Source organism: Pan paniscus, chromosome 9 (assembly GCF_029289425.2).
Source record: "Pan paniscus chromosome 9, NHGRI_mPanPan1-v2.0_pri, whole genome shotgun sequence".
Taxonomy (NCBI): Eukaryota; Metazoa; Chordata; class Mammalia; order Primates; family Hominidae; genus Pan; species Pan paniscus.
The window spans coordinates 116,923,301-116,946,306 of NC_073258.2; the positions used below are offsets into that span (position 1 = coordinate 116,923,301).

Sequence of the window (23,006 nt, forward strand, 5' to 3'; positions counted from 1 at the left end):
GAGCGTCACCACTGCCTCCCAAGATGGTGCCAGGTTAAGCTCTGCCATATTCTCTCCCTCCTTCTCAGGATTCCTTGCCATGCTGTGGCAGATATAAGAGCACCCTCTCTTTTGGTTTTTTTCCTTATATTTTCTTTTCTAATTCTGGTGTGGGTGTGCAGGGCAAGCTCTCTTGTTCTGACTCTTGGGCAGCCATAAATAGCACCTTTCACAGGGTGCTATAAGGGTGTCCACCACTCCTCTGGTCATTATGCATTAAACCTTACTGTCCCTGAAAGTGAGTTTCCATACCAGCTGGCTTCTAGAAAGACCCTCAGAAACTTCTCTTGCCCTTTCCCATTGGACCCCAACTTTCTTCTACTTGCTCTTTCCTCTTTAGTTCCAAACTCTTCCAGCCCTGTGTTGAGCCTTCCAGACCCTCTCCTCTCTGGGACCTCAGCCACAGCACCATGCCTGATCCCACCTTGCAAAGAATTCAGAGGAAGACATCAAAGCTCTGGCCCTTCCTTAATGCAGGATTGTGAGTGCCCTTTCCTTGCTCATTCCATGCCACCAGAGAGAGGCTGAGCTCCCAGCTCTGGACACTGAGGATATGGAAGAGGGCAAGAGAAAGGAGAAGCTGGCAGAAAGAATAAGGCAAGATCCAGAGGAAAAAAAAGAAGGAAACAAAATGCAAGGCAGACACAGGGGCAAATGGGGAGAGCCTTAGGAACTCTATGTTTAAGTGGTCTGATAATTAAATGAATAGTGTTTGGTGGGGGAGCCCACCTTTCAAAATCCCCACTGGTGGTAAAGCATATAAAAACCTGAATAGCAAATATTTACTTGGAATTAACACAGAGCAGATTCCATCAGGCAACCTTGGGGCTGTTTCTGGAGTCTTACCTTAATGTCTTGTGTGGCATGGGAGCCCAGGCGGGCACTAGACCTGGCGTAATATGCTAAACAAATCTAATGGTGTGCTTTATTTCCCCCCTCAGCAGAACTCTTAATTATGTATCTTGCAAGTGCACAGAGCAAATGGATTAGCCACGGCAGCTGTTTGCTGCTAGAGCAGCACCCTCCCCAGAAATCTTTGCAAGGAGACCATGAGCCAGCCCCACAGGCTGGGCCAGGGAGCTGGCAGGAGTCTGGAAAGAGCAAAGGTAGAGGCTGTTACAGAATAGGAGTCCTCAGCCAGGAGATGTCTGTTTCCTGGCACCCCAGAAGGAGAGGTAGGATGTGATTAAGGGGTGTGTGGTAGTGGAGGCCAGGCCAGTCTTGCAGCTGCATGGGCTGAGGCAAGCTCTTTGAAAGGTTTCTCTGCTAAGGCCCATCTCTCCTAGTCTCCCTCCCAGAGCCATGCCTGAAAGACTCACCTGGCCTACCAGCCAGGATGTTGTCTAGTAGGATGACTCCCTACTGCCCCCTTAGCACCTCCTAGCAAATTGCAGGAACCCATGTGTCAGCGTAGCTAACTGTGACTTAGTGGAGTAGATGAGAGGGACTGGGACCCATGGGGGAAGAACAGTCAGGAAAATTCAGAACTTGGGCTACAACTGGGGAAGGCAGGCCAATGAAAAATCAATAGAAGGTGCTCTAAGGATGTGGGTATAAGGGCAGAAACCCATTTTGAAGTAACAATATGGGGACTATGCTGAAGACCTGCAGATGGGCAGAGCAATGACACAAAGCTGGACACTGGCCAGGGACAGAAATATCACTGAGACTACCTGTCCACCAAACTCAGAGAGGTCAGAGGTGCTGATGTGCGTGTGTAAGTGTGATTGTGTGTGTGTGTGTGTGGCATGCACACATGCATTGAGCAATCTCGGCCTAGGGCCTAAAGATCCTTCTCCACAATGCCTTTGGCACTGACATCTTGAGCAGGAGAATTCCAAGCAGGCATGGAAGTTACCCTACTCTAACAAGTCCCTGGGATTTCGTACCCAGGACCTGGGTTTGCGTCCCACTCGACCACTCACTAGCAGCTCTCATAACCTCTCTGGGCCTCAGTTTCTCTTCCTGTTTTAGCATGTGAAAGATTAGCATGATGCCTCAAACTTATCAATAACAATATTTGCATCTGAGTGTTGAATGGTCATTTTACCTATAATGTATTTCTCCAAGGGTCATAGGAGGGCTATTCATTGAAATTCATGAAACTGCTTTATAAACTGAAAAATGCAAGAATAATCCTAACAATAACAGCACTTATTGAGCACTCGCTATATGCCAAGCAATATGCGAGGTGTTTTACATGTATTATCTCATTCTGTCCTCACAATAATCCTATGATATAGATACTATTAGTATCCCGATTATTCAAATGAGGAAACTGAGGCACAAGAGAGGTTACCTAAATTCCTGAAGGTTGCATGACTAATACGTGGTGAAGCCAGGGTTCAAACGCCAGCATCTCACAGTGTTACTGTTATAAGACAGTTGCCTGGAACTGGGGAGCTCAGGAAAGAACAGGAAGCAGCAAGCTCATGCACTGCCCAACATCATAGGAAATCAGTGGCCAAGGCAAAGCTTTAGGCTCCAGGCATGTAAGCAGCCTGGACTAAGGGCATATGTTACATTCAGAAGTCAGAATCAGGCAAGTTTAGAACAGAAGCACTCTGCAAAGAACAACAAAGCTTTGAAACAAGGCAACACTGCTCTCCACGCTCACCAGATGGCGCTGTGCAGTGTTCCCAGAAGCGTCTATTCGGTTTCATTCAACCAGAGAAATCATGGAGCACTTAACAGTGCACCAGGCTTGGGAGATGGACGACAGAAAGCCATGGTCCCTGCCCTTGTGTAGCTTACAGCCTACCAAGAAAGGTTGATACTACACAAGGAATTGCAAGAGTGATGAGTTTAAAGGAGAAAAAGGTTTGGATGTATATGTTAGAGTAATGCTAACTGCAAAAACAAAAAGACCCCAAAATGTATTATGGCTCAAATTTAAGAACTTTATCCCTCACTCATGGAACAGAACACAATGAATGCTCCTGATTGATAAGAGCAGCTGTCCTCTTCATTTCTTCCAGAGTTAGGCTAACAACAGCTCTGCTGTCTCCAGCATACATCCCACAAGGGCTCCCTGGGGACCACCATCCTAGTCAGCCAAAGGTCACCATCCCAGTCTTAATCTTTTGCAAGAAAGAGTGTGCCCAAAGGTTTTCCTAGGCCAGGCCTAGGAGGGGCACACATCCCTTCCACTCCCATGCAAATGACTAGACCTCAGCCAGTTGCCACAGCTAACTCCACAGGGACAGCTGAGAACCCGGGAGGAAGAGGAGGCCATGGATTTGATGAACTGTTAGCCAACTGTCCCTGTGGGCTACAGAGGATCCTTGCACAACACATTCCCTCTGCTTGGAATTCCTCACCTTGCCCAAATTCCCTTCTTTTTACTCAGCAAACTCCATGCCTTTATAAACAATGGTATATAATACTGTATTAGTCTCTTCTCATGGGCTGATAAAGACATATTCAAGACTGGGCAATTTACAAAAGAAAGAGGTTTAATGGACTTACAGTTCCACATGGCTGGGGAAGCCTCACAATCATGGCAGAAGGCAAGGAGGAGCAAGTCACATCTTACATGGATGGCAGCAAGCAAAGAGAGAAAGCTTGTGCAAGGGCACTCCTCTTTATAAAACCATCAGATCTTATGAGACTTACTATCAGGAGAACAGCAGCATGGGAAAGACCTGCCCCAATGATTCAATTATGTCCCACCAAGTCCCTCCCACAACACATGGGAATTCAATATGAGTTTGGGTGGGGACACAGCCAAACCATTTCAAATACTCAATTTTAATTTCTTTCTCTTCTCAGACATTTAATACCCTTCTGTTCTCAAAAGCCCTATAAAAATTGTCACTCATACACAACTTACACTAATGGTGCCTTGGGAAGTCAGAAGGTTTTTGATCACATACTGGGCAAATCTGGGCAGGCAGCAAATCAAGCAGAAAACAAGACCTCAGGAGAGGGCTCCAGAACTGAGGCAGGGACAGGAATTCAGAACCACAAGGCATCAGCAGAACACAAGGCCACCCAGAGAACCCTCAAAACTATGGGGGAGAGGGACTCCCCAGAGGTGTGTGGGATGGAAGCTCAGATTATTTTATTTAGGTATTAAGAAGAAAGTGAAGGGCTATTAATGAAATCTGGAGGAAACCTAGGGACGTTAATGAAGACTCTAACACAATATGTTTCACAAATGTTCATTAGATCAAAGACTAAGACACATTATTTATTATTGTGTACCAAGTACTGTACTTCAAAAAAAAAAAAAAAGAAAAAACCTCAACAGATGGGGTCTTGCTATGCTGCCCAGGCTGATCTAGGACTCCTGGCCTCAAGTGATCCTCCCACCTCGGCCTCCCAAAGTGCTGGGATTACAGGCATGAGCCACTGTGACTGGCCCTTCCAAGGACTGTACTTCACAACAGCCCCTTAGGTAAGAATTATTATGCCCAATTGACAGATAAGAAAATCACCCCAGAGACAACTGCACAGACCATAAACAGGAGAGCTGAATTCAAGTTCAGGTTCTTAATCACTATACTGCCTCCTGCCTAAATGAGAGAATGAGTAGAGAAGGGTAAGAGGACAGTATTGGGTAAGAGCTTGGGACAAGGGTGGGCACACTGGAGATGCAACTGTAACAAGGGATCAAAGTTTTGAAAAGCTGGACTTCCTGGAGAGAGGGCAGCCTGCCAAGAAGGGCACAGACAGCCTCCAGGTGCCTGTGGGAGGTAAGCTGGTGATTCCAGCTTGCCAGCCGCCCCCAGGGGAGAAGGCAAAAGCCTGCTCACCCAGACGGTGGTTGCTCCTCTCTGCTGGGGCAGAAGGAAGGGAGCTCCTGGCAATGCTTGACTTGCTAAGCCTCAGGGGAGAAAAACCAGGGAGTTTGTGAGAGCAGCTCCCTAAGGTGCCTCAGGCAGGATGCAGCACTTTCCAGCAGAGAGTGAAATCAGGAAGAAGCGAATCAAGACCAGATGGAGTTAGTGTTCCAGCAAGTGCCTGTGGTTTTAGAAATGAAGGAGAAACATGGATTGAGGCCAAATTCAGTCCTCGGGGTTCCACAAACCTGCAGCCTCTGGGGAATTACGCAGACATAGGACATGGAAGCTCAGAGGCATCTTAGAGATCATCCTGTCCTTGCTGCTCATTCCACAATGGGGAAAACCAAGGCTTAGAGAGAGTAAGGTAGTGAAAGGGCTGGGAACATCTCCCAGATCACGCAAAGGTAGTGGGCACACAAAGGGCCCGCATGGCTCTCTTCTCCTGCATCGGCACTGCTGAGCTCTGCTAACTGAAGCATTTCAGAGCTGCTGAGGTGCAGGTGCCTCTATGCCAGCTCCTCTCCATTTTCCCCCTTTCCCACTACCTCAGTCCCTACTCCAGCCCTATTCCAGGGCCTCTGAGTGCTTTGGTAGCTGGGTGACCCTGGCAAGACACTTAGCCTCTCTGTTAACCCAATTCCTTCACCTATAAAATGAGGAAGAAGAACAAGAAAATCTCTAAGTCCCAATGCTTGGCCTGTTGAGGAGTTAGACCTTTGCCAAACCCCTTCCTGCGCCTTCAAGGGCCACAATATAAGTTCAAAGGCTGAAATTGGGAGAAGTCAACCAAGATTGTCCCAGAGGATGCACAGGTCTTTTCCTAGCATCGGTGGGGCCCAGGACAAGGATGCAAACAGAGGCCCACAAACCATAGGTCTAAATATTTAAAAGGTATGAATCAAGATAACAAACTTTGATAAATATGTTTACCTTCTGCTATAAATTGAGTGCTTGTGTTCCCCTAAAATTCATATGTTGAAATCCCAGCCCCTAAGGTGATGGTGTTAGGAGGCGGGACCTTTTGGGAAATGTTTAGGTCCTAAGAGTGGAGCCCTTATAAATGAGATGAGTGCCCTTATAAATGTGGCCCAAGAAATCTCTTTCCCCTTCCACCATGTAAGGACACAATGAGAAGCCACCATCTGGGAGCCAGAAAGCAGACCCTCCCCAGACACTGAATTTGCCAGCACCTTGATCTTGGAGTTCCCAGCCTCCAGAACCGTAAGAAATAAACTTCTGTTGTTCATAGGTTACCTAGTTTATGATATTTTGTTATCACAGCCAGGACATACTAAGACATCCTCCTACCTTGACAAATACACTTTCATGCATTTGTCAAAATATAAGTATAAAGTCATGGATTTCTTTTATTATGACTGAAAGTTGGCAAATATCAAAGATAGATGAATTTAATTATTGCACATGTTTGGGTGCTGACAATGTTTGGATGAGTAATAAAACAAAGATAAAATAATTCAGAAACCATTATATATTTACTCCGAAATTATTTTTCTTGCCTTTATTTAAACAGAATCCCTAATTATGTTGTTATAATTAAGATGTTTACATAATTTGTATTCTATTGAGATCAACGCCAACTTAGACAACATTTCTTGAATCGTTGTAGTTCTTAAATCGTTTTTTCATTAACTTCAATTGGGAAAAACTTCTCTGCTGAGGCAGTAGAAATTTGAAAAGACAATTTAAAGCCACACTTCTATATATTCAGAAATGACCATTGAATTTTACTTGTTTCCAAACAGTATACTGTGGTCACATATGATAAATTATCATTTCAGAAAATACTATAAAATAGTTTATTTTCATCACTGTTTCTTATAGCAATATCTAAATTCATAATGTAGAGAATCTGTGTCAGTCTGTATCACACTTTATACATGTTATATCTAGACATTTAAGAAAAATATAAGTTGTTTAATGCTGCAAAATGATTCTCAGTTTTTACAAGCAACTATTGCAAATACCATGCTAATTAGTGAATACCTCCAGAACCACGAATTTAAACACAAAGAAAACAAGAAAATAGATGCTCAGCACTGTGGATACTTCATTATGAAAGACTCTATTGCACCCATGCTATCTGAGAGGAAGGATTTGACAGGTAATTAATTGGTCTTATATCTAAGCATTCCCACTGCTTCAATCCCTGGTTCCCCCTCAACCCACTCCAAAGCATTGTCTCTCCTTTGTGGGCAACAGCACAGTCCACAAACTTTCATGGCATTCTGACTCAGCTGCCTTTTGTTTCAAGGACATAGGGCAAAAGACATATAGAAGCACTTCTCTGGGGCCTAAGCAGGGTTAGTCTTGGGTGTGGATGTTTAGGGTTAGGGATCATTCCAAGCCAGGGGTGAACACGGGAATCCAATAACAGAGGAACCTATGTGTTCTTTAATAAACCTGTTAGGGGAGAGGGTCTAAATGGGCCTTTCAAAGTGCAGAGGCCAGGTGAAGTTCTCCATTTGCTCAGATAAGGATGTTATATTAGAAGTCATTTCCAAGTTCTTTTGGGGAGCATGTGACAGCAACCATTTCATCCTCTCCTGCCCCATGCACTTGCCCACCCAGTCTCACCAGACTACTCAGACTTCTCTGTGATGCACTGTTGCCCCTCTGTCATTCTGTTCATGTGCTCACCTCTGCCTGAAATGTGTTTCCCCTTTTTCTTTGTCTATTCGGGTCTTATACAGTTTATACTCAGTAGGGCATAAATCTGATTGTTCTCACACTGCTCATAAAGACATAGCTGAGACTGAGTAATTTACAAAGGAAAGAGGTTTAATTGACTCACAGTTCAGCATGGCTGGGGAGGCCTCAGCAAACTTACAAGCATGGCAGAAGGGGAAGCAAACATGTCCTTTTTCACATGGCAGAAGCAAGGAAAAGTGCCGAGCAAAAGGGTGAAATGCCCCTTATAAAGCCATCAGATCTTGTGAGAATTCACTCACTATCACGTGAACGGCATGAAGGTAACCAACCCCATGATTCAATTACCTCCCACTGGGTCCCTCTCACAATACGTGGGGATTATGGGTCCCATCCCAATTCAAGATGGGATTTGGGTGGGGACACAGCCAAACCATATCACCGACATTTGTTTTTCTAGCTACACCTTCCATCGTGCTCTTTGGAATCTCTCATTAACAAACTCATAGACAGACACCTTATACTCCTAGTCACTTTCCTGGGTCTGGAGCCATTAGTGCTGAGAACAGGAAGGGAAATTAGGAGAAATAGCTGGAGTGATTTTAATAACTGGTGGCCTGATCCCATAGGGAAATCTCTAATTGGCTCAGCCTGCTTTCATCTCCTGCTGGTGGCTCTGCCCATGTGATGATTTCTGTGCACAAGATACACATTTTCTTACATAGGTGTTCTATGTCACCTGCCCCTCTTGGCACTGATGTCGGGAAGCGACAGCGTGGCTACCTTGGCCCCCTGCCTAACTCTATCCCCCAACCCCTAAATGAAGGCTCTCCCTTCGTTTAGTGGCCACCTAGACAGGCCCACAGAAACTCCTCCTCCTCTGTTCCTTGCTCTTTCTGATCCATGACCTTCTGGGTCTTCTTTGGGGCCCTTTGAGAGCAGAGGAGGATTAAGATTCAAGGGAGACTGCCCTATCTTCTTCCCAGGCTCACTATTCTACAGTTCTTTGTGGCCTTGGTCCAAGCTGTTTCAACAAGCCACTCTGCTTCTTACTTCCTATCACCCCTACTCCCACTTCAGAAATCTCCAGGAAAAAAGCAAGCAGAAGACACAGAGCAAGCGTTCCCAAGAGCCCGCTCGCCATCCTCAAATCCAGTCGAAGCACTGCCATGTTTCATTTTGCCTGGGAGTGAGATGTAAATCTCTCTTCTTATAGGTACCCCAATCTCCATCAATAATTCCTGTAGAGCCCCCTCCCCCTCACCTGGCTCTGGGAGGGAGTGAGAATGTCTCAACAGTCTCTAAAAGACCATTCTAAAAGAATGGTTTGCTCCTCTCTCTTCTTCCGTAGCCTGGGATGTTGGGTACTAGGAAGTGGTGAGGAGTTGGTGACACAACCAGATCTGCCTCTTAATAACCTCTGAAGAAGTCCATGTGGTTGATGTCCCTCTTTAGAATGTGGTTCTTACCACTTATTGTACGCAGCTTTCAATCCCATCGCCAAGTCAACATCCTAATACATTTGCCTAGTGTAGGTCCTTCAAGGGCAGTCAAGTTCCACCGCTCCAGAGTGTGCCATAGCCCCCCAAGCAGCCAGTCTTAATATCTGGCCTCCTTTGCTGTTTGCAACCTCTTTCTTTGGCATGTGAGTGCCTAAAGGGCAGGGACAGGGGCTTATGCATCTCTGTATTCCCAGGACCTTGCACCAGATCTGGCACCTCTCAAGCCCACAACAAAAATTTGTTGGATGAATAAATAAAATAAACAAACTTAATTAAGAAATACTGAATAAGTCAACTATTGAATAAAGAAGGAAATAAATAAATGAATGACTGAAGGAATGAATGAGCAAGCCCAGAATCTGACTGGGTCCCCCTCTTGTCTTCCAACCTCCCATGAAGCTCTCAGGAAGCCCATTTGCAGATGGCCCTCAGCTCCTTAGATTCCAGGAGAGCAGGCTGCCAAGCCCATGGATATGGAACTGTTAGCTCAGGAGGCAACAGCCTCACCGTGTAAAATCACAGTCTATTCTAGCCAAATTAACTAGGTAATACTCTGCATTGGTGTAAAATTCTCCATCAAACCATGAAGACTGGCGTTTAAAACATTTAAGACCCGAGAAGGGGAGGAGAGGGCAAGAGAGACCATTGCTTTTCCTGGCAAGTAATGGTGAAGGGTTTCCCAGCCTGGCTAAGCAGGGAGGAGCCCCACCTGGGATTCTCAAAGCCAGTGCCCGCTCCATGGCCCTGGCTGGGCCTCCTTGCCCAGAGCTCCTCACAAGGTCTTTCCATTCTTGGGGTCACTGACCCTACACTGGGCCCTCCTGTGGACATTTAGTTGGATGATGCTGAGGGCAACAGACAGAAGGAAGACTAAGCTGGAATCTCCCCAGGCAAACACACTATGGCATTTCCTGACACCCCACCCCCACCCCCAACCCTCCTTATGGGGAAGCCACCCCTGCACCGATTCCAGAGCACCCTTCATTTTTAGAACCCAGAAGATTCAGCACCTTACATTCCCAGTGGTCCCCGGGGCTCCCCCTAGTGGTCCCATAATTGAAGTGAACAGAGACTATCCCTGAGTCTTGGCTGGATGTTACAAAGAGCGTCTTTTTCTGTCAATAACATTTATTGGGCACCTCCCACAGCCAGGTGCTAGGACTCTTGCGAGGGGTCACAGGCCTTGATTACAGGTAGCCTGTGAGCCTGTGGGGCAGTACCGTGTGTCTTTGCCTTTCTGGTGCCCACGATGGCATCGAGTCAGTGCTGGCAAACGCTGTAACAGATACTTGCATTCAGCAATGAAAAGTGAGTAACAGAAACAGTGATACAAGATACCTCCACGTACACCCATCAAACTAGCAACCACTCATCCCAACCCCTCGGGGTTTGGTCCTGGGGCCCCCCGCAGGAGGGGGAGAAAAGGAGGCAGCCTCCCGGGGGATTATTCTGTGCTGAGGTAGCATACTGGCTGCTGTGCCCTGGGGAGCCAGCTCCCTGCATAAGTGCACAGATAGACAGATAGATCGTATTAAGCATACAACATTCAGGGGCTTCATTTGGAAAAGACACTGATTCTAAATGGCTGTTTGCCATTGACAAGGCACATCACCAAGGCTAACACAGACAGCTCTGGGTTATCCAGCTTGTATTCCTGCCACCCCTCCATCCCCTGTGTGGGCACACACATGCACCCTAGGGCCCCACTTGCTCTAGCCTTGTGCCCAAGCTGATACTGCATTCCGGGCGGCAGACTCTCTTGGCAGAGACCAGATGCCAGCAGATCCCTCCCAGTCCCCTGGGGATCTCAGGCCCAGCTGTAGTAGCCAGGCAGCCTTGGGACCCTACAGTCCCCACCCATCCCCCACCCCCAGAGCTCATCAACACAACTCCCCATCTCCCTGTCCCCTCTCCCACCCCATCCTCCCTCTTTACTGCTTATGCCTGTGTAGGCAGGAGGCAAAGCGATGCGAATACATTAACATTTCCTTAATTCTATCTGCGCCTCCAAAACTCTGAGTCACAACTGGGTGGGTTTTCGTGCCTGGTGAACTGTCAGCCTCATTCAGAAATGCCATTTTCTACTTTGCTCCTGGATCAGTGAGAGGACAAGTGGCGGGTGGGGGGGCACAGGGGTGGGAAGTGGCACACCCAACACTGACTGGCCCTTGACTGATGACAAGATTGAGGCCCCTGCGGTCCCTAGGAGAAGCTGTGTGAGTTTCTACTGAGAACCCTAGAACTTTGCCTTTGTATAGCAATGTTTACATTTTACAACATGCACTCACCTACCTTATTTTGTCATTTGTACATCCATTTCATATAAGTGAAAAGTGAAGTACAAAGATCTGAAATGCCTTGCCTGGATATGACACAGCTAATAATGACAGAGTCAAAGCTAATATTTTTATCTTCTGGGTCCAAGTTCATGCTACGCCTCCTGACCTTGCCGCTGCTGGAAAACTTCCAAAAATGTCACCTTTTCCCTGAAGTTTGAGAGTTCAAGTTTGACCTTGTCACAAGATTCATGCAAAGGAGACTTCAAACACAGATTTTTGGCCAGGAGTTGTTTTTCTTTTTTTTTCTTTTTCTTTTTTTTTTTTTTCTGATGTGTTTCTGGATGTTTTAGGCAGAGCACAATTTCTCCAGCTGCTCACATGGTCCCCACCCCCTGCTGTGTTATAGGACCAGTTCCAGTTCACATGTGTCCATTTCCTGCCTGGATCTAGAATTTGAACTTCACACAAGGTTTCTGTCACCTAAGGCCAGTTCTCTATTCATACAAAGAAGGGGGGCACCAGTGGAGTGTGATCTCCATGATGCTGGCCAGCCCCCTTTGCTCAAAAATGACTCACTTTTAACACATATCAATCCTGTGTGCAAGGCAGTCAGTCTGTTCGGCACTGAGTAGATACAAAGACGAATAAGTGTGGCCTTTCCCTCCAGCAATGTAGTCGGACATGGAAAACACACACAATAATTATATCTAAGCCAATGGTGTGGCTACGAAAATGCCATAGAACCAGGACAGCCTAGGGTACTGGGGAAGAAAGGGGAACAGGATGAGACGGTGGGTGAATGATGCTGAAAGAAAAAGTGAGAGGATGCTAAAAAAAATAAATAAATGAAGCTAACTTTATCTCCCACTTGCCTCAAAGACCTGAGTGGCCAGGTATCCCTGCACTCAGCCATCCAGGACTCCTCCCTAGTCCAAGACCCTGTACACGTCTCTCCACACCTGCATATGCCCAGGGTTCTGATATCAAGATTTAGTGCCTCAGCCTTGCCAGCTCAAGGACTTGATCATGGTGGATGAGTTCAGTTGAGGGTCTGCCCTCTCTGGCTTAGCATCAGGGAAACTGCAAGAAGCTGCCAGACTCCTGCCTGAACACCAGGAATGCTGGAACCTGAGCAGCCAGGGCCAGTGGGAAAGTAGGAGGGGCGGGAGTGGAGGTGCGGCCAGGATGAGGAAAACTCATGGGGTCAGTTGGCTTCTCAGAAACCCAAGAGCACAGGGAAAGTTCAGACCTGTCTAGAGCCTGCATGATATCCAGTGGTCCAATCCAGTAGGTGAGCCCCACAACAGGAATGTTATATAATAGGCATGTTTCCAGAACAGTATGTCTTAACCCACAGGTCTCTATGAACTGACAGGTATTTCAGAAGTAATGCATCCCAAATAATAAAAAATTAAAGTTTACAAATAACTTGTTTGATTAAATCAGCGTAAATTCAAATGTAACCATGGAAAAACATTTTTTCATTTATTCTTTGGCCGTTCATTCATTTCACAAATACTAACCCCTGATTATGTAAGCTAAGCACTGTACCTCTCATTCTTAATCATTGTATTCCTAAGTGTACTCTTTTTTAACAGCTTTATTGAGATATAATTCAAATGCTACACAATTCACCCATTTAAGGCGTACGATTCAATGATTTTTTAATGTATTCCCAGAGTTATGCAACCATTACCACAGAAAATTTTAGAACATTTTTATTCCAAAAAGCATCCCCACATCCTTTAGCTATCATCCCCTATCCTATCGCAGACCTAAGCAACAACTACTCCACTTCCTCTCTATATAGATTTCCCTGCTCTGGACTTTTCTATGAATGGAATCATATAGCATGTGGTCTTTTGTGACCTGGCTTCTTTCACTTAGCATGATGTTTTCAAGATTCTCCATGTTGTAGCATGTATCAGTACTTCATTCCTTTTTAAGACCAAATAATATCCCATTGTATGGATAGACTACATTTTGTTTACTTATTTTCCAGTTGATGGTCTAAATATATACTTCAATGGTAAATAAAAGTGTTAAGAGACCGCTGCAGGGATCACTCATAACCCAGGCATGCCAGCAAAGTGTCCCGTATGTGCCTGGTATATCTATGTATGATGGTGAAACAAGTTGAGAAACCCCATTCCAAAGGCTGGCTGGGCACTTTCTGCACCAACCCACACCGTCGCGTGGCCATCGGCCTCTGGGGCCTATGGCTGGGCCTGCAGCCCACAGGCTGTGTACCCTACCTTGATGTGTCAGGCTCAGAATCTGCCGCATAGACTCATGCAGTGTTATCGGACTCATGGTTATTCAAAGCACGCTCCTTCCACCGTCCTCTGGAGTTTCAGTAACTTCATCTTCAGATGTCTCATATGCACACACACTCACACTACCTCTTCACCCGATGACATTTCAAGGCCCCAACACTATCTCCTTTTCCTGTTCTTTGTCTCAAGACAGACAATGCTCTCTTTCCTCCTTGCATGTATTATACCCCTTTCTCATCTAGAGAGGAGCTGATAAACTCATTTCCCTTAGTGTGCTAGTGCCCAATAACAGCCTAGTGTGCCCCATCTGGAGTCCCTTCTGGTCAAATCTCAGCCTCTTTTAGCTATAGGAAGATGGTATTTGGGAGGAAACTTAGATTAGGATTCTCTACTCCCACTTGGTTTTAGAGATTAGAAGGCTGAAGCCCAAGGATGAAGAGAAATTTTCCCAAGGACTGATTAATGGTTGTATCAGTTAGCTATTGCTGCTTAACAAACCACCCTCAGAACTTAGTGCCATAAAGTAACAAACATTTACTTAGCTTGCAGTTTGTGGGTTCAAAATTTAAGCTGGGTTCAGCTGGGATCTATCATTTAATCTGTGGCTCCCTGAAGGTCAGCTAGGTGGCTCTGCTTCTGGGGATCGGCTAGCATCAACTGGGCAATGGGGGCAACTGGGCCACACGTCTGGCACCAACTCATCCAGCAGGCTGGTCTGGGTAGTAGCAGGGTTCTCAGAGAGTGAACTCGGAAAGTCTCAAGCAAGACTTTCCAGGCTTGGAGCTGGCATATCGTCACTTCTTACGCATGCTATTGGCCAAAGCAAGTCACAGGACAGCCCAGATTCAGAGGCTGGAAATAGACTTTACCTGTTGATGAAAAGAGCTGTAAACTCACATTGTAAAGAGTAGGGACATGAAGAGAAGTGATATTGTGGCCGCTTTTTGCTATCTTGAGCTAGGACTGGAGCCCAAGTCTCCTGACTCTATTCTGAGGGTGCAGCACCCACTTCTGATTCTATCTGCCCAACCTTACCTGTTGCCCGTTCCAGGCCCCTCCCCTACAACTCAGCAAAATTATGTTTGCCAGAAGAGAAAAAAACAAATCCAGCATAGACAGTGGGTCAAGCTCTTGTGTGTCTTTTATGTAATCCAGAGAAACAGGAGGAGCACAACTTCCATGCAGCTATACCAACATCCCTCCCTGCGGCTCTCCTCACCCACAATTCCCACTTCCTGTAGGACAGAGGCCAAGAGAAGTTCCCCTCCGCCTCCCCTCCGCAAAGGCTCAGATCCCAGATCCCCTTTTTTTTTTTTTTTCATCTATCCCACATTACTACAAGCTCTCCACTGTTCCACAGTCCTGGAAGAGGAGACAACAGCCAATTTTCCAGCACTGAATAAGATAGCCCCTGGAGTCACTTTTGAAACACCACCAATGTGTTATGCCAACTTCTTTTCTGGGGGAGAACAAAAGCTATTTTTCTCTCTTTTCTTCCCCTGATGGAGAGAAGCAAGACACCCTTTTGAATTCAACTTTCTCTTCTCTGGCATAAAAAAAAAATTTAAAAACAAATCTGTCAAAATTCCCACCCTGCCTTCCTAGTTACATTTTTTAATTCAGTTGGCTCCATGTGGGGGAGTCTTCTATTAATAGGTATACCAGGAGGCTTAGCAACTCAGGCAGAAGAGTACCTAGGAGAAAGCTGGAGAGAGCTGACACCGGAACAGTGAGCAGGAATCAAACCGGGCTTAATTAGGAAAACATGACTTCCCTATTAACGTCCCTGTCCGTGTGATGCTGCCGCTAGAAAAAAAAAATGCCAAGAAGCTTATTTGTTTTGCAATTACGGATGAAATAAAAAATTACTTGGTCTAATTAGACCTCTTTTACTAAAAGAAGCGTGTAAAATAACCTCAGTTTCATTAGCAACTCAAAATACACTACTCGGTGTGCTACATATGTTTAAGTGAAATGTGGAGGGTCAATTTGCTATGTAAATTTCCACAAATTTGGCTAAACTAAAACGATTAACCTAATGTGTATGCAAATTAACTTAATTGATAACGACTTTTCTCCAAGAGCTTTAAAAGGGGGGGAAATATATTCCAATTCTAACAATCCTCCAAAGTGTTCCATCACCCAATAACAAAATGATATCTTGACAAATTAAAGAGAATATAATGAAATCAGATTAATTAATGCCAAGACCAATTAGCACATGCAAAGAAACAAATCTCACTAATAGACAAATCCAGCAATTTGAATAAGATTTTTGAAAGCTTTTCCTATTTGTCAATTTGTGTGTGTGTGTGTGTGTGTGTGTGTGTGTGTGTGTGTGTCTGTGTGTGTGTGCGCGCACGTGCGTAATTCCATCTTTGAAATGTTGTTCCCTTTTGTTTAGGATCTAGAATGTCAGACCTGGAAGGGTCCCTATAGTCTGAAACCCCCTACTTCAACTGATTAAGAAACTGAGCCTCAAAAAAAGGTGAATTTATCTGGCAAGGTGCCACTGACACCCCGGCAGCACAGCCCTTTCGTAGCACCCTGCCTGCCAGCAACACCCACTGATGCCTGGAGGCGGGGAAAGCATTCTTGAAGGCCCCTTCAGCTCTGGGACTACCTGATCCTATAGTCTACATTGGAATGTTTACCATATTAGAATGCCGTCTACATTAGAATATACCTATATATTTAAGAATTGAAGGGATTTTCATCTTGAGTCTCTTTTCCTTGACTCGGGCCACATTTTTCACACCAAAAGCAATCAGCAAAGCAAGCGGCAGAGCCTCAGCTCCCAAGGAGAGTCGTTTTCCCAACCCTGCTCCACACTGGACTCCCCTTGAGCTCCTATGCAGTTAGCGGTGAATTCTCCAGGCTAATCACTGGGCTGTGAGAGTTTCAGCCCACCTGTGCTCACCCCCTCCACCCTCAGCTAAGGACTCTGGGCTAACAGGCAGAGCTCTGACTTGGGTTTTTATTTTTATTTATTTTTTCTTGTTATTCCAGATGGTTGCTGAGAGACTGAAGTCTCGGTTGCTTCCAGTGGGACCCTCAGACAATGGCAACTGGAAGGAGAGGCAACCCTGGATGGCGCTTGGGCAGCAGAGAGCAGTCAGACCCCAGCGATGGCAACAGAGGCAATAGGAACAACACAAACAGAGCCCACTGGACTCATTCCATGGACTCTGGCCTGGGGGTTGCCTCTTTTAGGCCTTTAGGTGCAGCTCTTGCCTGGATCTAAACAGGACTATAGTATGGAAAGCTGGAAGAATAAGAGCAGGAGAAACAGACTCTGCTTGGGGAGTCAGGAGACAGACCTCCAGGCCACTGACCTTGGCCAAGCCATTTCTCCTCTCTGGCTCTTAGTTTTCTCATCTGTAAAACCAGGAAATGAGGATATAATCTAATAATCCTTTCTGGCTCCGTCTCTTAAGTCTCAGCCGTCTGGGTATGGTTTTAGCCTCTAGAATAGCATCGACCCCATGGAGTTGAAAGGGTTAATGAATAAATACATGTGAAGTGCTTAGAATGGTACGTGCCACTTAGTAAGTGGTCAATAAATATTAGCCCATAGTTTTTATCCTGCCAGGCGGTCCTTCACCCCCTCTTAAACACTTCAGTGGTATAGAAGGCGACAACAATGGTATGTGGATAAATGTTTACCAACCGGTCGAGTGAGGGTGGGTCTCTGCTTTGCAGTGTTTGCCGATTACCATGGTGTAAATAATCCCACTATGGCTTGTTTGAAACTGCCAACATGAAGTAAAACAGCTCATGAAATTCCTGAAAATGTAACAATTGGTTTTTGAAAGCCAGGGCTAGCCAGCTCCAGAGTGCCACTGACATGCAACACCCTTCCATTCTCCATTCTCATTCTATTTAAACAAATGTCTCACTGTTGCACCTCTTGCATATAGAGAGAGACTAGATGCTAATTAAATATAAAGTACTTGTGACTATCCTCCCACATAACACTCTTTTGGGACACCACAAATTTCTTCCCCATCTACCCACTCCCACCTCCTTCCCCCAGCCCTTCAAGCAGAACAGTCTGTGTGTACTTTGGAAACATAAACTCACATTATCATTAATCTAAGCCAAGCATCATTGAGAGAGTAAATCTGCTGCAAAGGAACATTTATTCATGTTTAAATTTTGATGATGTGTTTATTAATCACTGATGGGCATTACCCCCTTCATGTACCCTTTAGTGTGCCAACTTGTCCTCATTCTCTCTGTCCTCTGCTTTGACCCCAGCCTCCATTCTGATGTCCATGGCCTATCTTGGGATTGCTTCACCTACATCCTGAACTTGACATTCCTCCTGCTCTCAGAAAGTTGGTTATTTACCGACTGAAAATGGAGAGTGAAAAGAAAAATAAAACACCTTTCCCAGTGGAGCCCATAAAAGGCTCATGAAGTCATAAAGACAATTACTGGCAGGCCTATATGGAATACCCTCCGTGAGTCATCTGTCTTCTGCTGGCAATAAAGGCACATAGCAAATTAACCATGAGGGAGGCCCGCTCACTTACCCTGTAATTAGACGGAGCTGCAAGATGCTTCCTTTCAAACTTCACGTGGGAGGATCTGTTTTGGCTCCAGGAGGACCTGCCTGCTAGCCCAGCCAGGCCTGGGCTCTTCCTTTGGCTACTGCCCCTACAGCGCTGAGCCTGGAGCTATGAGACAGTGACAAGGCAGCAGCAGCAACACAGTCCCGCCCCTCAAGGCCCGTGTGATCTGTTTAGAGAGGTAGGCAGTGCATAAAGAAGCAGAGGTGATCATAAGGTTCTCAGACTAGCAGAGAGGCCTTTCTTTCCCACTTCATCTTTCACCACTTGCTGTCATGCACTCTGTGCTCTAGCCACATTGAACAGGCTCTTTCTCAAGTTCCTCATCTGCCTTCTGGCCTCCATACCTTTGCACATGCTGTTCCCTCTGCCTGGAATGTTCCTATCCCTACAAGATCTTGACTTGCAGAGACATAGTGCAAATTACATTTGCACTAAGCAATGTAAATAAAATGACACCTTCCTGACAAGTCTCTAAGAAGATTAACTAGCTTCCCTCTCCCTGCAAAACTGTGTGCAAAATTTCTACTTAGCACTTATCACATTGATTCTAAACACTTGTCTCACAATCTTTTTCCTCTGGATTTCGACTTTGAGGCAGGGCAAAGATTAACTCATCATGGAATTCCATTCCCCATCCCACCTCCATGTCTAGCGTCTAGCTCTGTGTACTTATAAAGTAAGTTCTCAATAAATATGAGTTGGAGGAATAAAATACAAAGAAATAGAATCTAAATCTAGTATAATCTGGATCTGCGATGAATTCAGAAGGAGTAAGGGCTGGATATAGCTCCTTAACCAAGTCTCAGTCCCAGGGAAGGTAATGGAGTTCCAGGCCTGATCCCCCTGCATTTGGCAGGGGCAGTTCCCATCCCTTCCCCAGAGGAGATGAGAAGGGGTCAGGGTGACAAAGCCCGGTGTGTCAGAACATCACTTGAGAGGTTTAGCTCCTGGAGAGCAGTTAGGCATGCAAATTAGCACTGGCCCACAGGCCCTATGCTGAAAATAAATCTGCTGGAACCAAGATCAATCAATGGTTAAAAATAAAAGTTGAGGCAGTGCTAATTCTGTGTTTTCCTGAGCCCAGTGCATAGGCAGCCAGAAACTTCTTTCCCAGGACACTGTTGAGTGAGCAAAGGGTAAGAGATCATGGGAAAAATTAGACAGCTTACAAGTCTATGCCTGGGATCTGAATCAGTGGCCCCTTTGGGACAGGGAGGAGTGGATAGAAGAGCTGCATCAGATGCAAGATGCCAGATGAGGATTTTCACGCTGGGGAAAATCATCCTTTTGAAATTCCTGTTACCAAAGCCTGTCCCAAGCTTCCTACAGGACGAGGGAGGAAATCAGAGCAGGGCCTTTCAGTTATGCAATACATATTTATTTATTTATTTATTTAGAGACAGGGTCTCACTATGGTGCCCAGTCTGGAGTGCAGTCGCTATTCACAGGTGCAAACATAGTGCACTGCAGCTCTGAACTCCTGGGCTCAAGTGATCCTCCTGTCTCAGCCTCCCTATAGGCACCTACCACCATGCGCAGCTTATTAATTGTCTACCATGTGTCAGGCACTGCTTCAGATGATAAAGATCCGGTGATGAACAAAATAGTACCAGCCTTCACGGAGCTTCCAGTCCAGGAGTGAACACGGGGAGGCTGGATACACAGTAATTAACGATAATTAATCATTAATTAATGATAATTAACCATTTGCCATGAGAATATACGATAGGGTCCTACCCAAGTCTGAGAGGTCAGAGAAAGCTACCATGAGGAAGTAACATGTGCATTGAGACCAGCAGGATGAGTAGCAGTTTACCCAGTCATAACAGGAAGACTGTTCCAAGGAGAGCGAGCTACCAGTGCAAAAAGGCCCAGCAGCAGCAAGAAGCTGCCAAAGGAATCCAGCATGGGTACCAGGTGAGTGAGAGAGGAGACTGATGTTTGCTGAAACTTGGCAGCTAGCACATCACCTGTAGGTCACATTGAGGATTTGGACTTCTCTCTGGGCTCAGATGTTTCAGGATGGCTGTGTGTACTTGTGCAGGTTGCCCACTGCAAGGGTGCTGGGCCCAGGGGATGCAAGGGGGCGTAAGTTCCACCTACTTGGCACTCACCAAGCAGCACATCCTGGCACAGGGCTTCATCCCCCAAGAGAGGGCACCTTTTCACATTTCACAAAGGCAACATCTGCTGGCCAAGCCCATAGCACTGTGACCATCCAGTGACAGCATTATTTCAAGTTCCCACTGAGGTGCCTTTGGCACCTGATGAGTATGTGAGACTAGACAATCTCTGAGGCTCCTCCAGCTCTTGCCACCTCTAAGCCCTTGAAAGAAGCAAGCAATTGTATCATAGTGGGGGAGCTGAGGAAATAGACCCAAAGCCAGAATAGCCTTCCATCTCTTCAGTGTTCTCTCTGGACCACCAAGCAGTCTGCAGCTCCAATAGCTCCCTCGCCCCTCCTGAACTCAATGGAGGGGACAGATTGGATGGGGTCTGGGATGTGAACATGGTGTCGGAGCAGGCTGGCTGTGGATGCCACCGTTAGGGCTGCCTTGGGCAGACAGCCTCTGTGGTCTTGCTGGCTCAGTGCTCCATGCTGTCATTTCTTTCAGAGGACTGCCCAGGGAAGTAGAGCCCCCAGGGAGGAGGCATTGTTTGCACAAAGTATCTGTCATTGCCTGAGGCCTGCAGCTCACCTGGACTCAGTCCCCTGCTGGCTGGGGGTTGTATTCCCTGTGCTGGGAGGGAAGGAGGACACTGTCAGATCCCATCCATCAGGATAGGCACTGCAGGCACAAGTGGCCCAGGGCTCTGCCTCCAGCCCATGCGCTAAGAGAGGAAAGGCGGCTTCTTCTCTTCCCCTGTTCCACAGCCTTGCAACGGCCACAGCCCAATGCCAGCCTCTCTCCTATCCCTATCACACCCCTGGCAACACATTGCCAAGCTCAAACTTCCAAGCCTACATTGGCAGGCTAAGCATATCAAAACTGCCATCCTAATTTGGTTGTTGGCGCCACAATAATAATAACAGTTTGTATGTATTGACTCTACCAGGTGGGGCAGTGGACCAGGTGTACAAAGGTGGAGATGCATCCATGAACAGACACAGGCTCGCCCCTGTGGCGTTATTGAAAAACTCTGGGCATTTGGCAACTATGTAACAGGTTGAGCTTCAGTTTCCTCATCTGTGAAAAAAAGAGGTAGTAATTATATTGCAAGGGATTGTGGGTTGGGGGGAGCAAATGAGATAAACATGGAAATAATAGGGTTTCTAGTACAAAATCAATCCTCGATAAATGTTAACTATTACTATTAGCTCCTATTTCGTGAGCATCCCTGGTGTACCAGGCACTGTGCCATAGGATTTACAGACATTATGCCATTCAGTGCTTACCACATCCAGACGAGGTATATAGTATCATCCCATTTCACACAGGTAGGGAGGAAAGCACAGTGAGTGGGATATAAAGCCAGGCTAGTGTGACTTCAAGCCATTAAACTAGTGGCTGGGTGGGGTGGCTCTCACTTGTAATCTCAGCACTTTAGGAGGCACACGGGGGAGAATTGCTTGAAGCCAGAAGTTCAAGACCAGCCTGGGCAATGTAGTGAGACCTCAGTCTCTAATTTAAATAAATACATAAATAACTGTACTGCCCACTAGCTCTGGGACTCGGGGCCCCTCATCTCTTCCTATGGAAGTATTTCTTCACCCAAGTTCTCTCATCAGCCCATGAGAGAGGGCGCTCGGGAGTGAGGAAAAGGAGACCAATGCAACCGATATCTAGGGCAAGAGCTGTTACTCTGAAATGTTTTTAGTCAACCTGGATGCTCACATTGTCTACACCTGAACAAAGGAAAAGACGGTGGGAAGTCTGGAGGTGGAAAGTAAGTGGGATTCAGAGTCTAAAGTCCTGTATCCCTACCTATTAGCCATGTAACCTTGAGCAAGATAAGGAACATCTCCAGAACTCACTTTCCCCACCTGTAAAATGGGCTAACACCACAATTGCCTTCTCAGAGCTGCTCTGAGGATGAACTGAGATGCTGCCTGTGAAAGTGAGCTGCTCCACTATAAAGCGATATTCAGTTGTGAGGAATTGTTATTTATTAAAGGGCACTTGCTTAGAAGACACACATTAAGTTCTGAGAGGACCTCAGTTTAATTCAACACACGAACATGAGGACTGAGCGCCTGCTGTAGTGAAGATGTATATTCAGATTCAGAAAGGAGATCATGAAAAGGCATGGAATGGCTTATCGCATGCTATGGGACTCACAGGACCAGGTTCAGCGTGGAGGCAGTATTTCTTCCAGAGGCATCTGCACCAAACTTTCAAGATGATGATGGGCAGGATGTTGATGGGCAGCACGGTGCAGGAGAGTGTTCTGGGAAGAATACAGATTGAGCAAAACAGAGGCAGAGAAACCAGGACTGGGCAGAGTTCCAGGTGGCTGGAGCGCAGCCACCTTATACTGGAGAGGCTGTGAAGCTAGTACAATTGTTATCCCCATTTGACAGATGAAGAAACTGAGGTATGCAGCAGTTGCAGAAGTCACAAAGCAAGTAAGCAGTGTGGCAGTTGGCCAGGGATCTGGCTCCAGAGTCCACACTCTTGACTACATAGGGCCCAATCTCAGACCATGGCTACAGGAAGAAGATGAGAAAAGAGAGGCCTGCAGAGCTCTTGGCACTTTATGGGATGAGAAGACGAAGAAGGAGAAGTTAGGGAGTTGGAGGAGTTTGGGAATTCAGGTGAGTGAGCCTATGGATAAGAACCAATAATCACAAGTCCGGCTAAATGTTTCCAAGGCCCTTTCCTAGCCTTCATGTAAAAAGCTTCTCCCAGTAGATGCTGGCAGCATCCCAGGCTTTGTG

The 23,006-nt window shown here is 46.2% G+C and overlaps 1 long non-coding RNA gene across 1 annotated transcript in view; it reads right to left on the minus strand.

The window, feature by feature from the left end:
• LOC129393412 (uncharacterized) overlaps positions 1-20,349 on the minus strand; it is a 133,800-nt gene extending 113,451 nt beyond the window's left edge. The window contains exon 1 of the long non-coding RNA XR_008620270.2: positions 18,089-20,349. This is a non-coding gene — a long non-coding RNA (uncharacterized LOC129393412). The remainder of the gene's footprint in view (positions 1-18,088) is intronic.
• Between the last annotated feature and the right edge of the window lie 2,657 nt (positions 20,350-23,006).